The sequence below is a fragment of the Anabrus simplex genome, chromosome 1 (assembly GCF_040414725.1).
Source record: "Anabrus simplex isolate iqAnaSimp1 chromosome 1, ASM4041472v1, whole genome shotgun sequence".
Lineage (NCBI taxonomy): Eukaryota > Metazoa > Arthropoda > Insecta > Orthoptera > Tettigoniidae > Anabrus > Anabrus simplex.
In genome coordinates this window covers 604,961,258-604,983,909 of record NC_090265.1, presented here as the reverse complement: position 1 = coordinate 604,983,909, position 22,652 = coordinate 604,961,258, and the positions used below count along the sequence as shown (strand labels likewise).

At 41.2% G+C, this 22,652-nt stretch overlaps 1 long non-coding RNA gene across 1 annotated transcript in view; it reads left to right on the top strand.

Annotated features, from left to right (window-relative positions):
• LOC136870865 (uncharacterized) overlaps nt 1-22,652 on the top strand; it is an 882,383-nt gene that overhangs the window by 87,536 nt on the left and 772,195 nt on the right. Inside the window, exon 2 of the long non-coding RNA XR_011018019.1 lies at nt 9,619-9,665. This is a non-coding gene — a long non-coding RNA (uncharacterized lncRNA). The remainder of the gene's footprint in view (nt 1-9,618; nt 9,666-22,652) is intronic.

The following is a 22,652-nucleotide window of genomic DNA, read 5'->3' as shown; positions in this document are numbered from 1 at the left end:
AGAACCAAGTTCAGTCCTAGTGATGGACAGACTCTGCAAGTACAGCAATCTCTCCAACAAGTTAATGGAGCTCTTAGATGTATCTTGTATTGAAGGTCGCCCGAATGGGTGAGTAGGTGCCTTTAGGTCCCTCTGAGGAGACTAAATTTCTTCGTCATCCACCACATCTTCCCCTTGTTCAATCTCTCCCCTGTATCAGTCATCTTTCGAAAACTTGGCTAGATCCCTCTTCTTGAAAAACCATTAAGTGCCATTCTGGTGATATATTAACCAAAGTTGGGAAGTAATTAAGTAAACGTAATGCGTTTTTGATGAATATTTTTATTATTTCTACTTGTAATATATACTTTTAATAAAATGCAATTTTTACGCATATGGCAAATTACTTCTTGAGAATTAATGGTAATTGTTTTATTATAGTAATTGATACACATCGCATGGAAGCAGAAATAGGAAAAATTAAGTGATGCAGATAACTTTTCAGATGTACTACAGGAGTACCATTAACTTCACCAGTGCTGGATAAGGTACTCTCTTACCTGTCCGGTACTGTAAAAGATATCAAACCCTACAATACCCATCACTGCTGGGAATGTTCTTAAAACTAAACACAGGTATTTCTTCAAGTGCGTCTTCTTAGGAAATGCGAAGATGTAATTTGGTTTAGTAATGAGAATTTTAAGAACCAATTATTTTGTAAAGTAAATACCAAATTCTCTGTGGTGTAGTGGTTAGTGTGATTAGCTGCCACCTCCGGAGGCCCGGATTCGATTCCAGGAATTGCAACGAAATTTAAATAGTGGTACGAGTGTTGGAACAGTGTCCGCTCAGCCTAGGGAGGTCAACCGAGTAGAGGGGATTCGGTTCCCACCTCAGCTATTCTCGAAGTGGTTTCCCACTTCTCCAAACAAATCCCGGGATGGTACCTAACGTAAGGCCGCGGACCGTTTCCTTCCCACTTCCTGAGGACACGTGGGCCAGGTCTGGTCCTCCTCCAGGTTGTTTCCCCGACCAAATGTCTCAATCTCCGGAAGTAGGATCCCTCGCTGAGGCCGAGAGAAAAATCAACCCTGGACGATAAACGGATTAAGAAGGAATATGGCTTATTCCAAATGCTACTAACATAATAATTAAATATTTTGAAAATTCTAAGATATCATGCTTAGTTTCGCTTAGTAATTGTAGCCATTTAATGTTTTTCGAACTTTGAAATCTGAACTAAGTATCTTTAGGCTTAGGATAGAGAAAGTGAAACCTACCTGCAGACGAATAAGGGTAGAAAATCTCCAGAATGACGAAATTAGAAGTGCATGGATATGATTATTGAAAAAGTCTGAAGAAAATACAAAGTTAACTAATACCCTTTTCTCTGCAAACTTTGGTATTATTCCAGCCCCATGCGAATATATATAAATTATTTCTTTAAGACTGGCGATTAGTCAAGTGATTGTAATTTTACAGCTATTTGAAAAATTAATTTGTAACTGTAACTGAGTAAAATATTTTTCAGTTTATTGTAATTCAATCCGATCTTGTATTTTTCTCATCATGTAAATCCTCTTCCCGATTATAAGAATTTCAGTTCTGAATGTGGAGTCAGTAAGTGGTATTATTTGTTTAAATTCTCCGCTCCCGTCCTAGGAGATGTTTTCATTGCTATGGCCATCAATAGCCAGTGAGAGCAGATGTCATGAACCGGACAGGCCGTAGCACATTGTCGAGACGAAGCCAGCCGGCTACCTTATCGATCGGTGATACTGCTACTGGTGCCGTACGCAGGTTGTGTCTGTGTACATGTGCCTCCAGCCAAATTGAAAGCTTTCAAAATCGGATCTGCAGAAGAATACGGGATTCATGTATTGACGGTGGGTGGGTTGGCTGGCCTGTTCCCAGCACTGAAAGCCTTTTCTACGAGAGGACACTGGGGGAGGGTAAGGAGGAGGTAAAGAGGGACAGGAGGGAGGTAGAGAAGAGGAAGCTGGCGATGTCCGGTGTTCTTCCTTCCCCGTTCCTTCTCCATCTCTCTTCCTCCTTTCTCGGTGTAAATACTAATTCCTTTCTATAACGAGTGACCCCTGGCTATCTCCACACGAGCGTCTTGGGCTGTGCGCGCGCACATACACAACACCACTTCACATGACGTCACGACCGAGGTCGAGACAGAAAAATTCAATATTAATATCGAGGCGGAGAGAAGGAACGTCCGCATTGCGCCAATCCTACCAACTCCTCCTTCCTCCCCCTTCAAGGGGTGAGAACCTCTCCGCCAATGACGATGGACCTTGCAGTTTCCGAAACGCGATGGATATGATGAATTTATGGATCTAATAAAAAGCAACGCTCCCATTGGCGGAGGAAGGTTGCTAAAGGGTACTACTGGAAGAGACAGTAGGGGAGATGAGCGTATAAAAATTGATGGGGAAGCAAGATTGCTGCGAGGGTTAAAAAAAAAGAGGAGTATAAGAGAGGGTGAGATGGAAAGTGGAGAGCGCAGACAGACTGAAAGAGAGAGAGGGAAAAGCAAAGGAAATCGAAAAGTGAGAAGTGACCAAACGTTTCTGTGTGTGTATGTGAGTGATGTTTGAAGTGGCTGGTAGCATAATTCAGGAACGCACAACACACTCATTAAAGCTAGAAGCTTCCCCTTTTACCTCTGATTCTCTACCTTACTTTCTTTGCTACCACATTTATACTGCAACATTACTCATTTGAAGAGGATTGAGTGCCCATTTAGGAGAACATTAAGTTCTTTATACCTGTTGTTTTTTCTCGCAAATAAATCGCCCGATTTTAACCCTGAGCAATCAGATAGGTTTGTGTTGTTACATAACATTACTCTTATTTATTTTTTCTTGTAATGTTTTGGTGTATTAGTATCTAATAGCGTACACATAATTTCGTCAAGGGTGGGGATTAGGGTGTAATTTTTAAGACTATGTATTCAAATTATATTTGCCGCTATTTTAATTGTTTTCTCCTCTACTCCTCTCTTCTACTACATTTACCTGCGTAATTTTTATTAATATTTGAGCAATATAAACTTCCGAATAACTGGGTGCTAAATCGTACTGGATTATCAGCCAGTGAATGGCGTGAGGGAATAAAAAAGACTGCTAATATTCGCGCTGCTCGATCAACACATGGCAGGTTCCAGAACGGAAAATTTTATCGGCATTGTCGAACAGAGATACAAACCCTTCCTTATGTTTGGGATCTTGCCGTCATAGAGCGATGCTGAGGAACGCCTGCTGTAACAAGATTCAGTCCTTAATAGCAAATTCCATCAGAAAAAAAAAATAAGATAAAAGAAAAAGGAAAAAGAAGAGGATTGACCTTGTGGGTCGCCGAAGAAGTATCTGGACTTGCCGATAACGGTACAAGCAGGAGAATGGAAATCATAGACTACAAGGAATCAGAAGGTGAAGAATATATAATAGACCCCAAAGTTCGTTTCTGTATCTTCACAGACCAGCCAGAAGACGTTGATAGGGTTCGGTGATCTATGAAACGACCGTACGTTATTATAATGAAAAATTTGAATTGAAGGATGAAATGAAATGGCGTATGGCTTTTAGCGCCGAGAGTGTCCGAGGACATGTTTGGCTCGCCAGGTGCAGGTCTTTCGATTTGACACCCGTAGGTGACCTGCGCGTCGTGGTGAAGATGAAATGATGATGAAGACGACACATACACCCAGCACTTGTGCCAGCGAAATTAACCAATGATGGTTAAAATTCCCGACCCCACCGGGAATCGAACCCGGGACCCCTGTGGCCAAAGGCCAGCACGCTAACCATTTAGCCATGGAACCGGACAAAAGTAAACTCGTGTCCTCATCCCGAGGTTGTGCAGCTCTTTTCAGGCACACCCCCATTGGAGGTGAGCTGCATGTACCATTTCAACCACATACCAGCCCTCCTGCCATTCTTAAATTTCTGGCAGTACCGGGAATCGAACCCGGGCCCCGAGGACGGCAGCTAATAACACTAACCGTTACACTACGGAGGCGGACAATTGAAGGATATTCAAGTGATATGATTAATAGCAGGAGCACGTGGGGCTATTCCTACGTACATAGTAAATGTTTGGAAACAATTTAATTTAATGGCATCGTAGTCAGACCGATGTAAGCCAGGTCGGTTTCTATTTTTATAGTTGTAGGATGTTTTAGTACGAAAGGACCAAATATCTATCATATATTTTTAAGATGATAAATATTAATACTACTTTGGCAGATCGACAGCAAGGATAGGATAGTGGTTATGGGCGATTTCAATGCGAGAGGTGGAAATAGACCTGAAAGATATGACAAGGTGATGGATAAATGTGAGGCAGATACGGTAGCTATTATGAGATCGAAGCGTTCACTGGAGTTATGTGTCAGAATGGAATTAGCTGTTACAAATACATCATTCAAGCGTAAGGCACAGGGGAGGACAGGGGCACCAGTTCCAATAATAGACTAAGTATCATTACCGACTGTCAGGAATTCCGGGGATGTTTTGATGATACGGATCAATATCTCATCCGTAGTCAACTAAGCATCTCTAGGCCTAGGAAAACGAAATTGAAGACGAATAAGGGTAGAAAATCTCCAGAACAAGGATATTAGAAGTAGATAGCCTAGATATGATCACTGAAAAGTTTTAAACAATAGACAGCAAGCAGGTTCAAAATATAGAAGTAAAACAGGTTGCGTACAGGGACACTGTAGTAGAAACAGCAAGGGAATAATGCTTAGGAGTAACCATGTGTAAAGATGGGGAACATCTTGGTTGAATGATGTGGAAGTATCTTGTAAACTTAAGAGGAAGGCGTATAAAAAAATAAAAATCTCCAACAAGAACTGATGCAGACAGGGAAATGTACGAAGATGAATGAAACAGAGCGAAACAAATTATTGTTTAATCCAGGGAAAAGTCGTAGGAAGATTTCATTTAATAACCTGGAAAGAGTTGGTCAAGTAGGAGGGGAAACCTTTTTTGGACATTTCTAAAGAATCGTACAAAGTGATGGAAAAAGGAAATGAATAGTGATTTGGGTAACTCAGGTGAACTCGTAACAAAATAGTCTCAAGGAATCAATGGACAGACGGAAAGAATATCTTGAAAATTTTCTTAACCTAAAGGGAAATATTTCTGGTGACGTGGCGAATAAACGAGCACATGAGAAGGTGGACAATTATGTTGGTGAAATTACTCTTGGGAAAGTGAGAAAAGTGGTAAATAATCTCCATTGTCACAAAGTTGCAGGAATAGATGATATTAGACCTGAAATTGTGAAATATACTGGGGGGGGGGGCAGGGATGCAATGGCTTTAAAGAGTAACATGAAGTGTTAGTAAGATGTCTTCTGACTGGACGAAAGGAGTAATTATACCTATCTATAAGCAAGGGAGCAGGAAGGTTGCAACAACTATCAATCTTTTACATTAATCAGTATTCCAGACAAAGTATTCACTGGAATTTTGGGAGGGTGGGTGAGATCAGTATAAGCTGGATGAAAACCGGTGTGGTTTAGGACCACAAAGGGGTGTCAGTATGAGATTTCCAGTGTGAACCAGGTAAGTGAAAATTCTACGAGAGGAATAGACAGTCATGTTTGTGTTTCGTAGATCTAGAGAAAGCATATTGTCGTTCTCTCGAAATACCGTTATGTGACAATGTTGTCGGAGAAATACTGACCCGCAGCACATGAATCACTGAGAACAAACGTTCGTTGTTATAGTTCAACAATTCTTAGGCGACAGAAACTTCCCGGTCAGAGCTCTAAGCTGAAATATATCACATAGGATAATGGGATTAAGGGTAGATTATTGAAAGCAATCGGAGGCATCAATGTTGACAATTGGACTGCAGTGAGAATTGACGGTAGAATTAGTTCTTTATTAAAGGAAATTGCAGGGATTAGCTTTCACCGTTGATGTTCACAATTTACGTGGACCATTTACTGAAAGGTATAAAGTGGCCAAATACCTTGGAAGTTGAAAACAGGTGAAATATATAACAATTAGCCTTTCCAAGGCTTAAATGATATCAGTGGGGAAGAAACCTAAGAGAACTTCAAGTTGGGAATACAAAACTGGGACCGGTAGATCTTTACAAGTATTTATGAAGTGTATTCTTCCCGGATGGTAGTGTAATAAGTGAGATTGAATCAAGGTGCTGCAAAGCTAATGCAGGGAGCTCGCAGTTGCAATCAACAGTATTCTGTAAGAAAGAAGTCAGCTCCCGGACAAAACTACCTTTAGACCAGTCTGTTTTCAGATCAACTTTGCTTTAAGGGAGCGAAAGCTGGTGGAATAAAGATATCTTATGAATAAGTTATAAGAAATAGGCGTAAAAGTAACGAGAATGATCGCTGGGAAAAACAGGTGGTAACAATGGCAGAAGGGTATTAAAAATGAGATGTTCTAGATAAGAATTAACTTGACCGTTGAGGTTGTATGCATAAACCGACTTGCGTGCCGGAGTAATGATAGGTGAATGGGAGAGAATAGGTTACAAGGAGAATAATGGGCTGAGCGGATCGGACTTTCTTGATCCCGGCTCAAAGGGATCACTACCCGAAGTGTACAATCCAATTTTCATTAAATTAGTATCCTTGAAAATACTTTCAAAATTATGAATAGTGACACCTACAGAATATTGTCGGCAATTATACTATCAGTACTCTGGTGAACAGTGACTACACCTATATTGTTCTGAAATCATTATTAATTATTACTATTAAAGCGACTTTATTGTGGCTTTATTGTGACTTAACCTCTTCATGTATATAAATGAGTAGTAATTTAAAATATAACTTTTACAATTTTAGGATGTAAAAATATCAACACTTTACATTTTAATATATAATAACAATATAAAAATTAAAATGAGCTCATTTAAACACATTAAATCTTTACAGCTTAAACACGTTAAAATAAACAACCAAGTTCATTCTCATTCGTGCCTCCCATTCACACTCAAGAAAGACTGGAAGTGTTTATAAGATGACGCTGGCTGAGGATTTTAAACTTTGTCTTCGATTTAGCTTCCCTGGTGTCATTCATTCCACCAGCTCGTGGCGGTGAACGTGAATGATCTCTTGTAGGTTTCGGTTCGATTTACAGGCCCCAAAGTGAAAGAAAATGTATTTTAATCGGTAAACGTTTACGCAACTGCTTCTAGATCTGATAAACTAACGAAGGATCGTCTGAAAGCTTGGTTTATTCTTCACACGGTTCAAACCCCACTGTCGGCAGCCCTGAAAATGGTGTTCCGTGGTTTCCCGTTTTTTATAGTGGCTTTACGTCGCACCGACACAGGTAGGTATTATGGCGACGGTGGGATAGGAAAGGGCTAGCAGTGCGAAGGAATCGGCCGTGGCCTTAATTAAGGTACAGCCCCAGCATTTGCCTGGTATGAAAATGGGAAGCCATGGAAAACCATCTTCTGGGCTGCCGATAGTGGGATTCGAACCCAATATCTCCCGGATACAAGCTCACAGATGCGCGCCCCTAACCGCACGCCCAACTCCCCCGGTGGTTTCCCGTTTTCACACTAGGCAAATGCTGGGGCTGTACCTTAAGGCCAAGGCCGATTCCTTCTCACTCCTAGGCCTTCCCCATCGCATCGTCACCATAAGAACGATATGTGTCGGTGTGACGTAAAAAAAATTGTAAAAATTAAAATTATATATACTTCTCAGATGCCGGTGTAAGAAGCATTTTATTAGTAATCCTTGAACAACTTGTAATGGTGTCAAAGTTATTGCATTTTGTCCCTACTGCAAAGAGTTGGAACTATTAACGATCCCTAAAAGCTAAAAATCTTACTCAACTACTAGATGTGTATGGACCTGGAATTTCGAAAAAATCGAAAATTTTAGATCGTTTCCTAATGGACTATTTAGATGTAAACTTTTATCAACGTAACAACATAATAAAACTCCCTTTCGTCGTAGATAACGTCGTTTACCCACCTAGATTTGTAGATATGTTTAATTATGTCTAATTTAAAATGAATGACACTGATTAGACTATTTCTTGGAAATGGGAAATATTTTTTCCATTCTTCATTTTTTCTTTCAGTTATAATTTTTACCGCGTGAGATAGACAGAGTAGACATTACTTTCTTGCAACACTATGAAGAGCTTCATGCATAAGTAAGTTACGGGGAAATAGCAAGAAAATCACTGTTTCATTATCACTACAGAAACGAACGGACACAAATCATGATCCTATTGAATGTCTGTGTAGAAAGGGTTGACGAGCTTTAGTAAGGACTTTTTTTTAGAAATGGCTTTACGTCGCACCGACACAGATAGGTCTTATGACGGCGATGGGATAGGAAAGGCCTAGGAATGGAAAAGAATCGGCCGTAGCCTTAAATAAGGTACAGCACCAGCATTTGACTGGTGTGAAAATAGGAAACCACGGAAAACCATCTTCAGGGCTGTCGACAGTAGGGCTCGAACCCACTATCTCCCGGATGCAAGCTCACGGCAGCGCGCCCCTAGCCGCACGGCAAACTCGCCCGGTTTAGTAAGGACTTGCCAATATCTTATGCTCTTACCAGTGAATCTAAGGCAGTAGTAAAGAGGTGTACAAAGTTAGATAAGCGGACTGAGTAGCTCAAATCACACAACACTCGGTTTCTGAACCCAGTCTTCGACACACAAGAGTTTACTAATGCCCCCCACAAATGAAAGTTTAGTGGGATTAGATCCGGACAGAATAGAGGCCAGAGAATTGGTCCACCTCTCTCTGTGTATCTGTCAGAGAATCTGACATTTAGAAGCCGACGGATTTTAACATCGTATGAGGAAAAGCTCCGCTGTACATGAAGTGTATGTTTCGTCGCACTTGTAAAGGCAAATCTTGTAACAGAACAGGTAGAGTATTCTCTAAGGAGGCATGGCTGATTGCCGTTCATGACGCCAACCAACATGGGGGTGAGGGATGTGTTCACTATCGCGTACTTCTGCTTACATTTGACCCAGTGTTACGGCTGAATGCCCTTCCTGACTCCATACCTACGTGGTCAGGGATGTATTCACTATTGCGTATTTCTGTGGTAGTTAGTAGTATGGTGTGTTGTATTGTAACGCAGATGAATAAATATGTATTGATTCGAACACAAATATCCAAATCCCGTAACAGAGGAATAAACCATACGCATTCAAAATAATTAAACTGGCCGGGAAACAAACCTGGGCCTCTAAAATGAAAGACTGTACGCTGGTCAGCCAAGGACCTAAACCGGCACAATGATGTATATAATGTATATGCATAAAGGCTTACATTTATTTTCAGGGATGATCATAAGCATCCCGGTTAGTTCGATTCGCGGCTCTGTAAACCTTAAGACTACCTGTAAGAGGCAGGATGAGGTGCCCTGGAGTACATAACTGAAGGGAAAGCTTTGAACTGAAATCCTGCTCTTGGACATCATTGAAGTTGATATCCGTTGTTGCATACTGCAGCGAATAGCCTACAGCCTCTTGCTTTTATCAGCTAATTTATATTTTGTTGTTTAATGTTATTAGATTTAGGGTGAATTGTAAGTTGTCGCTTTATCTGGAGTGAATTTTAGGATTGTGCTAACTAAATTTCGGCTCTTATCTTTCTTTAGGTTGAAGAGGCGACATGCAGGTATATAGAAAGAAGACAGTTACTGAGGTAAGATAAATGCTGAGTATTCTAGTGGTGAAATTCATCAATATAATTGACTATTTAGCATTTTACTACAACCTATGTTAGATTCCCTAAAAATATGTTTCTTTGTTCTATTATCTTAAAGTTAGTTCTGTTATAGTTGTGGTAATCTTCATTTTACCACTACCCATTATTTCATATCAATTTACAAACAAGGGAAGTAATCGAGTTACAACACTCGGATCTTTATGAAGCTCGGCATAGGGGCTACAGAGAGGCCGTGCGTCCCAAAAGTGAAATCCATATCGGCCCAAATTGATTTCCACTGCCAGTATTATAATATGACTCGTGTGGAAAGCAGGTGCGCGCCAATGCGAACACAATGAAGGAAGTGGAGCGGGAAGTCAATACAAACTCAATGGATGCAATAGCATTTGCTTGTATCTCTCCAGAAACATAGATAAAATATTAACATACAGAATTACCAAGTTGGCTATATAATACTCTTCATGTGAACCATATACGACTTTATAACTTCAATCAGAGTACAGAACAAGATTTATAGTACCCATTGTCATATCGTCATTGCGGCTAAAAAAACCGCTGTGTGAAGTATTTTAGCTTAGAACTTTTTTGGCTGGTAAGTTTCTGTCATCTAAGGTTCAATACTGTATGACAATAGTCGAGGAATTCTCGCTCCCTACAACGTATGTGGTGCGGGAAAGTATTACTCCAAAAATATAATCATAGGGGTTTTCACGGGCTCAACGACGATATCCAGTGTTATATGTTGTGCGCGCCGTTCGAACCTAGTCGACGGTTTAATAGCGGGCAAAGTGATTGAATGGGTGGCTATACTTCTAGAAAATAGATCTCAGAGAATTAGAACAGGCGAAGCTTTATCTGACCCTGGAATAATTAAGAGGGGAATTCCTCAAGGCAGTATTATTGGACCTTTATGTTTTCTTATATATATGATATGAGTAAAGAAGTGAAATTAGAGATAAGGCATTTTTTGCGAATGATGTTATTCTGTACATAGTAATAAATAAGTTAAATGATTGTGAGCAACTGAAAAAAAAACTCGATAATGTTTTGAGATGGACAGTAGGCAATGGTACGATTATAAACGGGGTTAAACGTCAGGTTGTGAATTTCACAAATAAGAAAAGTCCGCCCAATTTTAATTACTGCATTGATGGGGTGAAAGTTCTTTATGGGCATCAGTGTACGTATCTAGGAGTTAATACAAGTACCTAGGTGTTAATATAAGTAAAGATCTTCATTGGGGTAATCACACAAATGGGATTGTAAATGAAGGGTACAGATCTCTGCACATGATTATGAGTGTATTTAGGGATTGCAGAAGGATGTAAATGAGAGGGCAGATAAGTCTCTGGTAAGACCCCAACTAGAGTATGGTTCCAGTGTATGGGACCCTCGCCAGGATTACTTGGTTCAATAACTGGAAAAAATCTAAAGAAAAGAAGCTCAGTTTGTTCTGGATGATTTGCGATAAACGGCAGTATTATTGGAACTTTGTTTTCTTATATATATGATATGAGTAAAGAAGTGGAATTAGAGATAGGGCATTTTTGCGAATGATGTTATCATGTATAGAGTAATAAATAAGTTAAAAGATTGTGAGCAACTGAAAGAAAATGAGACGAGCTGCTCGACTAAGTGGTATATTCCGAGCTGTCAATGGAGATATGGCGTGGAATTATATTAGTAGACGAACACGTTTGAGTGGTGTCTTTAAAAGTAGGAAAGATCACAATATGAAGATAAAGTTGGAATTAAAGAGAACAGATTGGGGAAAATATTAATTTGTAGAAAGGGGAGTTAGGAACTGGAATAACTTACCAAGGGAGATGTTCAATAAATTCCCAATTTCTTTGCAATCGTTCAAGTGAGAGCTAGGAAACAACAGATAGGCGTATGGGCGACTGTCCTAAATGCAGATCAGTAATGACTGTTGTAAAAAATTGGTGCTTGTCTGCTTTTTTACTACATTCATTTTATAATACTGGCACTGGAAATTAATTTGGGACGATACTTTTTTTTTTACTTAAGTAATGTATATGCTCTCCACTTCCCTCCTACTGAGTTTAATTAAGATCTGCGTGTAATACCTCGATTACTTCCCTTGTAAGGTAAATTTAACCATGCATTGTTCTTAAGTTGATTTGTATGTGGGATTTGTGCTTCTGTTGTTCAATTTTTCACTTGATATTTTATGTTCTGCAAGTTATACCAACCATCCGTGTGGTGGTATTCAAAGTGAAGAATAAATAAATAAATAAATAAATAAATAATGAAGAGAACGTAACAGCCTAATGATATTATCATTGACTTCCCAAGAAGGCAGTCACAGCAAAGGTATGTGGGATTTTTGAAATGAAAATTCACGTCCTGTACTTTGGGTTCAATATAAATGTGGATCTCGTGATTATGGTCACGATATCATCTCTCGTGTAAAACCACAAGCTTGACACCATCAGGAAGAGGCGATTAAATGTCTGTGGTCACTTCTCAGAATGAATAATGACAGGCTCACCAAAAGGCTTCTCAACCTTGCTCTCTCGATGAAAGTCAAGAACAACTGGCTTAGTGAAATAAAAAAAGATCTTCAGGAAATACGTAAATAAATATATTATATTTTACAAGAATCGTGCTCTTGATGACACTACGTCCGTTATGAATAATCATCTTTATCCGTGAACTAGCCCTAGAAGCCTTAATGAAAGTGGAGTTTTGACTGCGAGACAGTCAATTTACATACCATGTATCTTCTTCGGCGTCCTATTCTTTTGTCAATAAAATCGCAGTCCTGTCTGTGCACCCTCCTGTTGTTATGCTGGCCGTTAAATTTGACTGCAAGCCGTCTAACAAAGTGGGACGGGAGTTCATTTTCCACACGAACAGGCGATCTGCATGCCTCGCTCCTTACAGCTTATCGACCAGCTGTCAGTCTAACTAGCTCACTGGCCAACAAGACGCCCTCATACAGGAAGCTTAGCGATTGACATGTGACACGTAAACAGGCACCTGTAAAATGTTGAATCAATTGTCTATATCCTGTATCATAGAAGCTGATTCTATGGAGAGTTTTCTTTTATCAAGATGGACCGAGTGGCTCAGATGGTGATTCTAAGTTTCCAGGTTTGAACCAGACAGGGCCGGTGACATCTCAAGGAGCTGAAATACGCCAACATCGTGTCGGTAGATATACCCGCATGTAAAATAATTCTTGTCAGGCAAAATTTCCGGCAACTCGGCGTTTCGGAATACCGTGAAATTTGAAGTTTTCGTTCATCAAATGCAGGCTGCCGTGAAGGCAGAGTACCGTGACAAGAGATTTTTATTTTGTTTCGCAATTACAGGTTAATACAGATGCCTGGGCAATTGATTTGCTATTCGGACAGTGAGTGGCATTATAGCACACAGGAATGGTGTCTCATTATTCCCATATAGCCTCTCTGTGCAGTCGTTTCAATGTGAATCATGAAGACCTTCGATAACCCAAACTGTTTACAGAAAGTCTCGAAAAAGCGTGATCTGACACCAATAATCAAGCCGAATATTATGGCAGATTTTAGGTGGTATTTCTTTTTAATCTATTGTTGGCTCTGGCGGGTCTTAAACCCGACAGAAGAGTTTATGTAGAATCCTTGAGACGAGTTTAGTTTAAAAGTGATGATATCAAACCGCCTATTAGAATCCTCACTGGAGAGTCCAGGCTCCTAGTTAGAGGCGGTGCATCCTCTTTTCTTCAAGGTATTACCCATTGTTGACCTGGCTCTATTTATTTATTTATTTATTTATTTATTTATTTATTTATTTATTTATTTATTTATTTATTTATTTCATACTGAGAAAATGGCTGCGCGGTTTGAGTCGCATAGCTATCAATTTGCATTCAGGAGATAGTGGACTCGGACCAAACTTTCGACAGCCCTGAAGAAGTATTACCGTTTTCCACTTTCACACCAGACATAAGTTAGGCAACGGTCCCTTCCTTTCCACTTCTATCACTATCCCATCGTCGCCATAAGACCAATCTGTGTCGGTGCCACTTCAAATAAAGTCCCCGAAAACCGTAAAAGTATTTAGTGGGTTGTAAAGCCAATAATATTATTATTATTACTTAAAATAAATTGTAAAAAAATATATGTTTATGTCTGTGTTCACTGTTGCCACCTGTAACAACGTTGGCATATCTAGTCTCACTGCAGCGACTTAAATGGTGTCAGTGATTCAAATTCCAAGTTGTATAAAATCATAAAAATGAAACTTCAAATGCGTGTGGTAGATATTCACGAAATGCGTATTAAATGCGTATATTGAATGTACCAATAAGAAAACCACCACCACCAAAAACAACAACAGTTATAAAAGACAAGAAATAATATAAACCAGAATGTTGCTCTGAAAATAGATTCCACTTGCTGCCATTAAATTAATTTCTGGTTTAAGCACACTCAAATATCAACCAATCACATTCGTCCAATAATGTTGAGCAAAAGTGGTAGGCATATAATAATAATAATAATAATAATAATAATAATAATCACCGACACCATCAGGAAAAGGCGATTAAATTTCTATGGCCACATTCCCAGAATGAACAATGACAGGCATCCCACAGGAAATTATTCAAAATAGACTACAGTTCAAAAACAGCAGTCAACAACCATCATTTTGCTGAGCAAATGAATCCGAGGTCCAGTAGATCATGGACTGAAGAACAAAGGGAAATGTTCTGTGCGCAGATGAAGAGATAAATACGTTCTATCGCGCTCCACAGATGGGCATAACGTTCTAAAATAGTAATGATATCATGAAGGCTGCTTGCGTATCAACTTCAACGTCCCATTTTATTTTTCCAGATGTCAGAGAAATAAGAACAGTGTTGGATAAGGAATGGCTGAGTATTAATTCATTTGTAGGGTAAACACCACATCTGTCACCAAACATATTTTAGGTACGGTACTGATATGCAATAAGAAGTTTTGAACAGGCTTCTCCCCGTGCTTCAAAAATTCAACTACCTCTGCTAGGTTGAACTCAAGATCTTGGGATCTGCGAGCCGACACTTTGCCTTCAATTAGTAGTAAATTAGTGGTATGACGAAACATGTATGCATAATCACTGGATTTGACGACTCGTAAGAACAGATTGTTTAATTTATTTTGTAAACAAAAGGAATTTTGGTTGGGTATTCTCATGCTGTTTATGCAATCCGTTCTACAAAAGTGTCAGGCGGGGAAGAAGTACCCGAGAGTTTATTCAGGAAAATGATAGCGTTCTAATAGCCCGACTCTTTGGCTGAATGGTCAACGATGAGGCCTTTGGTTTAGAGGGCCCCGGGTTTGATTTCCGACCAGGTCGGGAAGTTAAATCGCGTCTGATTAATCCTTCTGGCTTGGGGGATGGGTATTTGTGTCTGTTTCAACACTTTACTCTCCGTATTCAGACAACACACTCCACTGCCAACCACCACAGAAAACACGCGATAGTGATTACATCCCTTCATAAATAATAGTGCCAACGGCCGTAGCCGTGTTGAAACACCGGATCCCGTGAGATCTCCGAAGTTAAGCAATATTGGGCGTGGTCAAGATTTGGATGGGTTGCCACGCGCTGTTGGTGGGGGTTAAGGGAATGGAGGAGCGGAAAGGAACTGCCACCCTACCGCACGTAAACTCCGGCTCAGGCACACCTCTGCGGAGGTTTTGACCTGCCTTCGGGCAGAATAAACCCTTATATACAGAGTTGGCGTCAGTAAGGCTATCCTGCCAAATCAACATGTGCGACTCAGTTCGCACCCAAAACCCCCAGGTAAGGAAAGGTGGTGGAATAATAACAATAATAATTGCGGTCTAATTCTTATAATAGTTACTTTCCCAATCGAGCTCTGAGAGGTGGTAGGTTCGATCCTGGCTCAGTCCGGTGGTATTTGAAGTCGGCCCCGTGTCGGTAGATTTACAGGTACGTTAGAGATCTCCTAGCAAAGCAAAGCAAAGCAAAGCAAAGCAAAGCAAAGCAAAGCAAAGTCACCTCCGTACAGGCCATGAAGGCCGTTGGAGGAGTGGAAGGTAAAGGCTTCCACCATTGTTAACCTCGGCACGTGATGGGTAGAGTGGTTAGCTCTACTCCCAGCCGCCTTTGCCCCCAGGAATTAACCTGGTACTCATTTTTGGTGTAGGCTGAGTGAACCTCAGGGCCATATGCACCTCCGGAATTGGAAATCTCGTTTCTTAAATTTTATGACTTCCTGACGGGGATTCGAACCCACGTCCTTCCGGGCGAACCGAGCACGCCTTTACCGCCTCGGTCAGGCAGCCCCTTTAGGGATCTCCTGTGGAGCGAAATTCCGGCACCTATTCGTCTTCGAAAGAAAACCGTAAAGCAGTTAGTGGGGCATAGGGAAGATCTTATTACAGATCGTAAGATATTCCCTATAAATTATACAGTTGCATTTATACCTGAAATCGTTCCCTCCTTACGATTAACTATCAAGAAAAATATATCCATTCATTATTGTAATTATATACTGTAAGTTATGTATTCCGTATCTTTATGGTGACCCTCGCTGGAGGGTGGGTGATTTATTTTTTAAATAAATTTTACTAAACATACTTAAATTGTGATAGCGTGCTAGTGTGGCTTCAGCGACCCGGAAAATGCTTAAGATAAGATGGAGAATGAAGATGATTATTATTATTATTATTATTATTATTATTATTATTATTATTATTATTATTATTATTATCCGCCTCTGTGGTGTAGTGGTTAGCGTGATTAGCTGCCACCCCTGGAGGCCCGGGTTCGATTCCCGGCTCTGCCACGAAATTTGAAAAGTGGTACGAGGGCTGGAACGGGCTCCACTCAGCCTCGGGAGGTCAACTGAGTAGAGGTGGGTTCGATTCCCACCTCAGCCATCCTGGAAGTGGTTTTCCGTGGTTTCCCACTTCTCCTCCAGGCGAATGCCGGGATGATACCTAACTTAAGGCCACGGCCGTTTCCTTCCCTCTTCCTTGCCTATCCCTTCCAATCTTCCCATCCCTCCACAAGGCCCCTGTTCAGCATAGCAGGTGAGGCCGCCTGGGCGAGGTACTGGTCATACTCCCCAGTTGTATCCCCCGACCAAGAGTCTGAAGCTCCAGGACACTGCCGTTGAGGCGGTAGAAGTGGGATTCCTCGCTAAGTCCGAGGGAAAAACCGAACCTGGAGGGTAAACAGATGTTGATTATTATTATTATTATTATTATTATTATTATTATTATTATTATCTCTGTAACAAGGTTTTGTCAATAATTTCTACAGCCGAACACAGTGTCGTTTGTATTGAAAATAAAGTCACTATCGCATGCCAGCTCATGTTATTACAGATTAAATTATGGACGAGAAATATTCCGGGTCGATATGTGTGCCATGTAACAGTCAAGTTCGATTAGTTGGCTATTCAGCAACAGAGACGAGAATAAATCTTGCATGATACGCTCGAGTATTGGTAAAACTATTTAAGTGGGGGTGGTAGGAGCTTATTTGGAACTAACGGTTGCGGACAGGTAGTGTTGTTAATACTGAAGAACCTTGGTATCGCGTATTTTCCAGTGACATGGAGCTGTTACAGAGGAACAAGGCTTGTCTCAATGATCGGTTGACGTTTCGAGTTCTCCCTTCCGTCTCCCACCTAGTTTAGCCCTCCTACTCTTTCCTTTTTTTAGCCATCCAACTCCAAAAAGCTAACCAGGAGGTGGGGACTGCTGTCTGTTTGTCTTCTACAAAGCGGGACCTCTGTCCTGATCGGCCAGGTAATTGAAACGTGGTTAAAAATTGAAAAGTCTGCCTCTGAAAGCTGGCATCAGTTCCAGTGGCAGAGCAGGAATAATGGAGACAGTACGGGGGGGACGGTGAATGCACAATCAGCTGTGATCATAACGCCTGCCTTGTCTATGGTTAGCGGCCCGTGTCGCTTGATCCCCGGGGACACAGCGACTCCTTAGCGGCAGGTCAATTAGCCTCCATAACTCTGCCACTCAGTATCGTAGTACCACTTAAGGGGCGATGTACAACTTCATGGATTCATAAAGTATTTTTCAATTTATGTTATCTCTCTGGAATACTAGTATGTACTGTAAGTCTGAGTCCGACGGCCGAAATTACTATTAGAAATTAGAAGTGAATTGTGAATAAAACTTAGGAAGCGCCGACAGTCAAATTTCTTACGGTAAATGATGCATCTTCTCCAAAGTCATAATCTCATCTCGTTGGATGAAAACTATTTTTGAGAAAGAAACAAGCATGCAGAATTTAAGAATTCCATCTTGGGCAAATCATACCTACAAGGAAGTATCGACAATCAAAATTTGTCGGATGTCGCTCGCCAAACTCAACGGTAGGAGTTTTTTTCTCTTTTTTTTTTTGCAAGTTGCTTTACGTCACACCGACACAGTTCTTATGGTGACGATGACAATGGGATAGGAAAGGACTACGAGAGGGAAGAAAGCGGCCGTGGCCTTAATTAAGGTACAGCCCCAGTATTTGCCTGGTGTGAAAATGGGAAACCACGGAAAACCATCTTCAGGGCTGCCGACGGTGGAGTTCGAACCCACGATCTCCCGAATACTGGATACTGGCCGCACTTAAGCGACTGCAGCTGTCGAGCTCAGTAGGTAAGAATTTCAGATGGAGACGATATCACTGCATATGCCAGAATGACGATGCTGGTTCTATCACTTGACAAATAGTAGGCATTTTGCACTGAACAGTTTAAATATGAAGGTCAACATGGTATTGTTCCTTGAAGCTGTATCTGGTTCCAGTTTCAGCCCTGTAAATGTTCTCTTGTTCTTAGTATTGCTGTAGTAGACGACAAACCTCGAGATAGGGAGTAGTTCGAACTCTTACCGATAAACGCGGTGAAGATGGTACAACCACTTCACTGAAAGAAACTTATTTTTCTTTGCAAAGTATAGAAATCGCGGTCGTCCAAAGTTTATTGCATGTTTATTAGAAAGGAAACTAACTTATAACTGATCCTATTTCAGTCTTTTAAAAGCTCTCGTTTAACACAGGCAATCATAGAGATATTATACACATGATATGCCTTCCTCTTTCACCTTGTTAAAGAAATATCTTCACTACTTAAATATGTTTGTAAATGCCTGTCCATATCAGTTGCTACGTCCTATTTGTTTGTTGTTCATTTTCGGTATCTTTCATTTTTTACATTATAATTGAATAAATTTTTCCTACTTTTCTAACGTCCCACTAACACATCCAAGGTTTTCGTTGACGCACGAATGCGAAAGGCCCAAGATTGGGAGGGTAGTGGCTGTGGTCTTGAGGTACATCCTATTGTGAAAATAGGAAACCACGGAAAGCTATCTTCAGGGCTGTCGACGGCAGGGTTCGAAACTATCATCCCCCAAATGCAAGCTACGCGACTCTAACCGTACGGCCACTAGCTCAGTAAAATACTAATTAAGATATTTGCAAGATGTTTTACATGGTGGTGTATTTTATTTATGTAAATAACATGGGGTAGGCTCTTTTCTTTGAGAATCGTAATTTAATGTTCAAAAATTACTATTTGTCCTAATGCAAAAGTTAAAAGGAGACATATGAAAGATAACGACTGAGAAAAATAATGTTTCCTGAAAGAATATATTATAAATTCTCGAGTTTTATGTTAGTGGTATAATGTCGCAGTAAAATATGGAATATTTTCGGCAACATAAGAATGGGAAAGGTCTAGGATTGGGAACGAAGCAATCGTAGCCTTAATTAAGGCATAACCCAGCATTTTCCTGGTGTAAAAACGGGAAACCAAGGGAAACCTTATTTAGGGTAGCAGACAGTAGATTTCGCTAGTGGCTTTACGTCGCACCGAGACAGATAGGTCTTATGGCGACGATGGGATAGGAAAGGCATAGGAGTTGGAAGGAAGCGGCCGTGTCCTTAATTAAGGTACAGCCCCAGCATTTGCCTGGTGTGAAAATGGGAAACCACTGAAAACCATCTTCAGGGCTGCCGACAATGGGATTTGAGCCCACTATCTCCGGATGAAACAGTAGGTTTCGAACCCACCGTTTCTCGAATGTAATCTCACAACTACATGGCCCGATCTGCGCAACCTGTGTGTCAATTTTATCATTGAGAATAGACCACATTCCAAATTCCTTAAGGTAGCTATAGCCAAATATAATAATAATAATAATAATAATAATAATAATAATAATAATAATAATAATAATATACGTTTGTATGTCTCGGAGCGTCATTATCGACTTTCGGACTGAGTAGTTAGCGTAGCGCCTTAGGCTCAGAGGAACTGAGATTTCTGGCTGAGTAGGTGACTTTTCGATATGTATCGTTAATACCTCTGTTTCGCGACTACGTGCTTATGATCGCTTCATTTACCCACAGTCAACCACCACAGAAACTCGTAACAGCTCAATACACGTAGGTTTGAAGGCAAGGCAAAGCAAAGTAATCTCCGTACAGGCTATGAAGGCCCTTGGAGGAGTGGAAGGTAAAGGCTTTCACTATCCGTAACCTCGGTACTTAATGGGGTAGAGTGGTTAAGCTCTACGCCCAGCCGCCTTGGCCCCCAAGAATTAACCTGGTACTCATTTTTGGTGTAGGATGAGTGAACTTCAGGGCCATGTGCACCTCTGGAAGTGGAAATCTCGTTTCTTAAATTTTACGACTTCCTGACGTGGATTCGAATCCACGTCCTTCCGGGCGAACCGAGCATGCCTTTACCGCCTTGGCCAGGCAGCCCCTATGGTTGACGGCAGTAAGGACAAACTGGGCCGCGTCAAGATGTGCTAAATAGATCGACCGCGATCCTACCGTGTTGGGAAAAGGATGAAAAATGTCGACTCTGAACATTAGGCTAAATTCCATTGCGGAATTATTTTTATGGTATTGTTGTTGCGCCTGCAAAAGCCGCTACGTGATTACGTTGTGGAAGGAATGCTGACCCGCAGCACACACAATCATTAAGAACGAGAAACTTTGACATCAGTCGCACAGTATTGAACCCTGGATGACAGAACCTTACGGGCCGAGTTCTAGGCTGAAATACTCGTACTTCTCACGGCGGTTTTTGAAGACCCAGTGACGATAAAAAACCTTTTTGAAACTGTATAGAACCGACTATTTTGTAAGCAAACACGAAACTTACAAACAGACTCTGTTAGGGTCAACTAACACACACTTCTACAAAAACGCTATGGATTCATTAAGATTCCAATCACCTTTTATTAATTTGATCCTATTAACCGAAGGCGTTAACGCTGACTATTTAGCCAATGGATCGGACTTCTGTAACATTCCAAAAGCATAGATAAAACTAGGAAGTCACACTAATGATGTTGTATAACGTAAAATGAAATGGCGTATGGCTTTTAGTGCCTGCAGCGTCCGAGGACAAGTTCAGGTCGCCAGGTGCAGCTCTTTCGAACTGATGCCCGTAGGTGACCTGCGCGTGGTGGTGGTGGTGGTGGTGGTGGTGGTGGTGGTGATGATGATGATGAAATGATGATGAAGACGACACATATGTCCAGCCCCCGTGCTAGCGGAATTAACCAATTTGGTTAAAATTCCCGACCCTGCCGGGAATCGAACCCGGTACCCCTGTGACCAAAGGCCAGCACGCTAACCAATTAGCCATGGAGCCGGACTTGTAGAACGTAAACTCGTGTTCTCGTTACGAAGTCACATTTTCAATGATGTTGACCTGCATGTACTATTTTAACCACATTCCAGCCCTCCAGTAATAATTCTTAATTACCTGGCAGTACTAAGAATCAATCCCAAGCCTCCGAGGACAGCTAAAAGTGCAGATCCTTACGCTACCGAGGTAGACAGTCATAATGAAAAGGTGCCTTTATTGAAAACAGGAATGTTTAAAAGTACTCAGTCTCTACTTAGATTTTACGCTCAAGTTAAAGTAAAGATATTATCTCCTCGAAGTCTATTACCTTATTTGAAGAAACATCGTTTGATTGTTGTGGTTCCCCTCAAATTCTTCTTCTCCTTTGAAAGTCAAAAACATGAGGGAGGGTAGGGAAGGGGAAGATGAAAGCTCTTTAAAGTTGGCGTGCAAGTTTTAAATGACTCCTTTTATTTTAGGGTAACTCCAAGAGGGGATGAGAGGGGGAGGTGAGCTGAGGTGAGGTTACGAAGTTGTGTTGAAGTTTCCTCAGCCGAGCTGAGCACGTGGTTTCGCGTCTTTGGGAGCACTTGAATAAGATGAGCTTAAGCCAGCAAGTAGAGTGTACCGCATAGCACCGCAGCACGCCAGGACGGATGTGTATGTGTACCACAAGCTAGCAGCCGCTAATTTCACGTCATGTGCAGATCTTAAACAAATCAAAGAGGTGGGAGGATAGAACAAAGTTTGTACTTGCCCTGCTCTGATGCTGGCACAGCTTCAGACAGGTTTTTTTTTACCGTTCTCTCCTCACATCGATGTAAATGAGGTACGTGTGTAACCTGAAGACTATTCTATTTCTCAACGGACCGCACCCTCTCGCAGGTTAACAGGCAAATTTACCACAAGTTCCTTCAGCTACAGTAGAGTATTTCTTCAACAAATTTCTTCTTCTTCACCTTCCCTCCAGGGTTAGTTTTTCCCTCGGACTCAGCGAGGGATCCCACTTCTACCACCTCAAGGGCAGTGTCCTGGAGCTTCAGACTCTGGATCGGGGGATACAACTGGAGAGAATGACCAGTACCTCGACCAGGTGGCCTCACCTGCTATGCTGAACAGGGGCCTTGGTGTGTATGGGAAGATTGGAAGGGATAGACAAGGGAGAGGGGAGGAAGCGGTCGTGGCCTTAAGTTAGGTACCATCCCGGCATTTGCCTGGTGTAGAAGTGGGGAACCACGGAAAAGTACTTCCAGAATGGCTGAGGTGGGAATCAAATCCGCCTCTACTCAGTTCACCTCCCGAGATTGAGTGGACCTCGTTCCAGTTCTCGTACCACT